We start from the raw sequence: 6,000 nt of genomic DNA, 5'->3' as shown, positions 1-6,000 counted from the left end.
CGACACCTCCAGCCCTCTTTTTAATTCTTTATTTTGAAATAGGGTCCCACTGAATAGCAAAGGGCCTCCGCACCTGAGGCTGTCCACAAAGTCTGTGCTGTTCAGCACGTGGCCACGAGGTGGCAGGCGCTCTTTAATTCAAACTTCTGCTACGGGGAGGCCTCCACTTTTTTTGTTTTTTGTGTGTCTTTTAGTTTGTTTAGGTTTGTGGTACTGGGCATTGAACCCAGGAGCATTCTTTCTCTAAGCTACACCCCCAGCCCTATTTTTTATTCTTTATTTTGAAACAGGGTCTCACTGAGTTGCAGAGGGCCTCACTAAGTAGCTGAGGCTGTCTGCGAACCGCGATCCTCCCGTCTCAGCCTCCCCAGTGCTGGGATGACAAGCGTGCGCCACCACGCCCGGCTTGAAATGACTTTTTAACACCCCAAAGTAGGCCCTGCCCTGCCTGTGTGCCCCGACTTGAAAGCATCTCTGGTCCCTGTGCTGTGCCTGGCTTTGCTGCCAAGAAGCCAACCTCTGTCCTAACAGCATTGAGTGATATAGAAACCGGGAAAAGGACCCACAACCCATTCCACCTGCAGCCCACGCCTGACTCCAACAGCTGGCTGGACATGGCTGTCTCTGGTCCGTTGAGGTTTGCCTGGGATTTCCTGCTATGTGTGTATGTGTTTGTGAGTGTGAGTGTGTGTGTGTGTGTGTGTGTGTGTGTGTGTGTGTTACTAGGGATTGACCCCAGGGGCATTCTATCTCTGAGCTACACTTCCAGCCCTTTTTTTCTTTCTTTCTTTTTTTTTTTTTTTTTTTTTTTTTTTTTGCTTGAAAAAAATAGGGTCTAGCAGGCATGGTGGCGCACGCTTATAATCCCAGCATTCGGGAGGCCGAGACGGGAGGATCCTGGTTCGCGGACAGTCTCAGCTACTTAGTGAGGCCCTTTGCAACTCAGTGAGACCCTGCTTCAAAATAAAGAATAAAAAATAGGGCTGGGGTGTAGCTCAGGGGCAGAATGCCTCTGGCTTCCATCCACATTACCACAAAATAGATAAATAAAATTTAAAAATGTAAAAAAAAGACAAATAGGGTTTTGCTATGTTGCTGAGAGCCTCACTACTTGCTGAAGTTGCCCTCAAACCTGCGATCCTCCTGTCTCAGCCTCCCAAGCACTGGGATGATGGGTAGCAGGCGCCCCCAGGCCCGGCTGCTACTGTCTCTCTTAATGGTGCAGCCTGGATTTTTACTTATTTATTTTTTTTCCGGTACTGGAGATGAAACCCAGGGGTCTCACTGAGTTACTGAAGCTGGCTTTGAACTTGCAATCCTCCCGTCTCAGCCTCCGGAATGCTGGGATCACGAGCGCGCGCCACCACGCCCGGCCCCAGTCTGCACTTTCGACAGGACAGCCGTGGTCAGCCCTCTGGCCCGGGCTGCCCTTGACCTTGGGTGTCCTCGGCAGGAGTCCCCTTCTCAGAGCCGGCTGCTGCCTGAGCCAGTTAGGAGCAGTGGTTATGCAAGAGACGAGTCTCCCTGCCAGCTTTTCAGTTCTCCCCAGACAGCATCCTACCCCGAAGCTAAACACTGTCAAACTCCAGAGAGGCAGAGGCCTGGCAGGCGGGCACTGCGCGGGGTGTGGGGAGAGGGCCTGCCAGCAACCTGCTCCCCTACCCGCTGGCCTGCGAGAAATGCTTTTAAAAACAGGACAGGGAGCCCGGCGTGGTGGCGCACGCTTGTCATCCCGGTCCTGCAGCCTCGGCTCCTTAGCGAGGCCCTCTGCAACTCAGCGAGACCCTGTTTCAAAATAAAGAATAAAAAATCGGGCTGAGGTGCAGCTTGAAGATAGAATGCCCCTGGGTTCCATCCCCAGTACCGAAAAAAAATTTTTTTTTCAAGAGCAGGAGAGGGAGCCGGGTGTGGGGACACACACTTATAATTCCGGTACTTCGGAGGCTGAGACAGGAGGATCGCAGGTTCGAGGGCAGCCTCAGCAAGTACTGAGACGCTCATCAACCTGCCAGACCTTTTTTCAAATTAAAAAATAAATAGTAGGGCCGGGGGTGTCCCTCGGAGGTAGAGCGGCCCTGGGTTCCATCCACAAAGGGGTGGCCCCGGGGAGGCAAGCCCACAGCAGACAGATGCCCTGGGAACTCGGTGCGGGGCCTCCCGCGGGTCGTGGGAGAGAGGCGGCCGGTCTCCCAGGGCCACTGACCCTGGATGACATCTGCCATACCAAGCCGGTCCTCGCCAGAGAACTGCGGCCTCACGGGGCTTCCCACACGTCTGGACAGTGGTCTTTGTATGCTTTAGAGGGTCAGCCCAGGGCACTCTACACACAAGCTACACCTCCAGCCCTTCTTACTTTATTTATTTTTTATTTTTTAATTTAATTTTTTCGGTACTGGGGATGGAACCCAGGGGCATTCTACCTTCGAGCTACACCCCCACCCTATTTTTTATTCTTAAACAGGGTCTCACTGAGTTGCAGAGGGCCTCACTAAGTAGGTGAGGCTGTCCGAGAACCGCGATCCTCCTGTCTCAGCCTCCCAAATGCTGGGATTACAAACATGCACCCCCACGCCCAGCTTATTTGTTTTTATTTATCTATTTATTTTGTTGATACTAGAGATTGAACCCAGAGGCCTTCTACCTCTGAGCTAGACCCCTACCCTTTTTATTTTTGTTTTTGAAGCAGGTTCTCACTAAGCTGCTGAGGCTGGCCTCAAACCTGTGATCGGAGGGATTCCAGGTGTGCGCCCCACGCCCGGCTCTGTGTCTTCCCTGAGTGGCCCCAGCAGTAAAGCACAGGGGATCAGGTCCCCACGGGCGGCCCGAGGGGAGACGGCCGGCTGAGGCCTGCCAGGCATGGCTGCGGGCAAGGGCGCAGGGCCAGCTTGTCCACTGGCAGGGCAGCGGGCCGCGCCTCCCACTGTGTCCCGGCCTGGGGGACGGAGGCCAGGAGTGCAGGAGATGTTTCTCTGCTGAGCTAAGCCCTGGACTTTTCCCAGGGGACTCGGCAGCCTGTCTGCCTGGAGACCCCCCAGAGATGAGGGCGTTACCCACAGACAACTGAGCGGAGCCCTGCCTCTCCGGCCCAGCCCACCCCCATCCTGCCTGGGCTGACCGCGCCGCCCCGCGGGCCACCCCAGAGAGAGCTGTGGGACTCGGGCCTGGTTCTCCAAAGCCTGGGCCTGGGAAGAGGAGGAGGAGGAGTAGCCAGGAGATGACTTGGGCTAAAGCAGCCTTTTCTGTATCTCATCCAGAAGCCGGCAGCGCCCCCACCCCCACCCTCCAAAGACCTCCCGGTGGAGGGGGACATTGTGCCCCTCGGAAAATCTGCAAAACACGGGAATAAAGTGAGGCCCGGTGGCGCACGCCTGGAACCCCAGCACCTGGAGGCCGAGACAGGAGGACCGCGGCTTCTCAGCCAGCCTCAGCAATTTCGCGAGGTCCTGTTTCAAAATAAAGAGTAGGAAATAGCACCCGGGCGTGGCGGCACTCGCTCGCAATCCCAGCATTCGGGAGGCTGAGACCGGAGGATCGCGGTTCGCGGACAGCCTCAGCTACTTAGTGCGGCCCTCTGCAACTCGGTGGGACCCTGTTTCAAAATAAAGAATAAAAAATAGGTCTGGGGGTGGAGCTCAGAGGTAGAATGCCCTTGGGCTCCATCCTTAGTGCCACAAAAAATTTAAAAAGAAACGCTGGCTTCTGAATTAAACCTCTCCTCCCACACTCCCGCCCCACAAAGGTTGTTACCACCACCACCACAGAAACCGGACTCACCACCTCACCCCATCCTACTCACAGGCACCAAGGGGCTCCACCCGGGGTCTGGGGGCCAGCCCAGGGCTGATCAGGACCCAAAGGGAGCCCCCTCTCCAGCCTCAACTTCCCCATCTGTGAAAAGGGCCCACCACCACCACCTCATGGTGATCCCAGCATCTGGGAGGCAGAGACAGGAGGATCCCAGGTTCTCAGCCAGACTCAGCAATTTTTTTTTTTTTTTTTTTTTTTTTGGTGGTACTGGGGGTGAAACCCAGAGGCTTTCTACCTCCAGGCTATACTTCCAGACCTGTTTTTTGTTTGTTTGTTTGTTTTTTGTTTTTTGTGGTACTGGGGTTCCTGGAAACCCTTCTACCTCCGGGCTACCCTCCCAGACCTATTTTATATTTTTATTTGAAACAGGGTCTCTTTTTTTTTTTTTTTTTTTTTTTTTTTTGCAGGTCTGGGGATGGAACCCAGGGGCATTTGACCTCCGAGCTACAGCCCCTGCCCTATTTTTTATTCTTTATTTTGAAACCACGTCTCACTGAGTTGCAGAGGGCCTCACTAAGTAGCTGAGGCTGTCCGCGAACCGCGATCCTCAGGTCTCAGCCTCCCGAATGCTGGGATTACAATCATGCGCCACCACGCCCGGCTGGAAACAGGGTCTCTTAAACCAGCGCAGCTGACTTCGAACCTGCGTGATCCTCCTGTCTCCGCCTCCCAAGCGCGGGGATTACAAACGTGCGCCACCACGCCCGGCTCCAGACCTATTTTATACTTTATTTGGAAACAGGGTCTCACTGAGTTGCTGAGAGCCTCACCAAGTAGCTGAGGCTGGCTTCAAACCTGTGCGATCCTCCTGTCTCAGCCTCCCATCGCTGAGATTACAAGCGTGCGCCACCACGCCCGGCTAGACTCAGCAATTTAGTGAGGCCTTTTGCAACTTAGTGAGACCCTGTTTCAAAACAGAATAAAAGAATAGGGCTGGGGGCGTCGCTCAGCGGTTGAATGCCCTGGACTCCATCCCCAGTACCAAAAAAAAAAACAAAGACAAACCCCGGGAGGGGGGCACCCAGCTGAGATTTAGCCCCCGCCCTGGCACTCGAGTGGCGCCAAATATATGCTTGTCTGATGGAGGACCAGCTCTCAATAAATTCCAGCTGGCGGCCGCTGGCCGGGCCTCCTCGGGCTCCCCCGCCCCGGCCGGGCTCCAGGCGGCAGGCGGGGCTTGGCGGGCGGCCGGGCCTGGCCGGCCGGGCGGCGCTTGCTGAGCCCTGGCCGCCGCCCTCGCGTCCGCCCTGCCTGCCCGCGGGCCCACCGGAGCCGGCAGGTAGCGGGGCCTGGGCGGGGGCGCCACGTCGCGGCGGGCCGTGTGTGCGTGTGCAGCGCGTGTGCAGCGCGTGTGCAGCGCGTGTGCAGCGCGTGTGCACGGCGGCCTCGCCTGTGCAGAGCTGGCGCGGGGCGGGGGGCGGCGGTGTCTTTGTGTGTCTGTGCCCGCGTGTAAGCCGGGCGTGTGCACCGCAGATGCCTGCGCGTGTCTGGGAGGCCGGTGTGTGCAGACGTGTGCGGGGGAGGCCCGCGCGGCCGCGGGGGTGTCTGGGTGCAGCACTTTCGTGTGTGGGTGTAAATTCGGGCGTGTGTGTCCACGAGTGCGTGCGTGTACGCTAGTGTGTCTGCCGGCCTAGGCCCCGGGTGTGGGTGCGGGTCTGCACACGCGGGTCTGGGGTGTGCCTGTGTGTCCGTGCGTGCGCTCGGGGTGTGGGGACCGAGTGGTGGGGGGCCCGCGCTGCCAGCCGTGCCCGGTTTGTGATCTAATGTAGGGGTGCCACCCTCTGCCCCCCGCGCGGCCTTCCAGAGCTGCTGTTTGGGGAGGACTGCGGCGCCCCCTCCCCCGGCCTTTGTCTGCGTCGCCTGCCAGATGTGCGACCAGATGTGCCGTGGGGCTGCAGCCCGGGGCCTCAGCGGCCAGACGTGGCCGGGGCTGGGCGGGGCTGCAGGTCCCTCCAGGACCCCCGGGAGGGGACAGAGCCTGGTTTCCGGCATCCAGGGGGCATTTCCTTCCCTAGGTGGCCCCTCCCAAGCTGGCCCTCCTGCCTGTGGAGGAGGGGAGGGGAACCGAGCCTGGGTGTGCACACACACACACACCCTCACCTAGTGTAGATCCCTCCCCAGGGCCCCCACCCCAGCCCTGGCCTGCACCCCCAATCATAGACAGATACTGGAGACCCCCAACCCGGTCCCCAC

The sequence above is a fragment of the Muscardinus avellanarius genome (genome assembly GCF_963383645.1).
Source record: "Muscardinus avellanarius genome assembly, chromosome: 18".
Classification (NCBI taxonomy): domain Eukaryota; kingdom Metazoa; phylum Chordata; class Mammalia; order Rodentia; family Gliridae; genus Muscardinus; species Muscardinus avellanarius.
The sequence above is the reverse complement of the archived record's forward strand: the minus strand, read 5'-3'. Positions refer to the sequence as shown.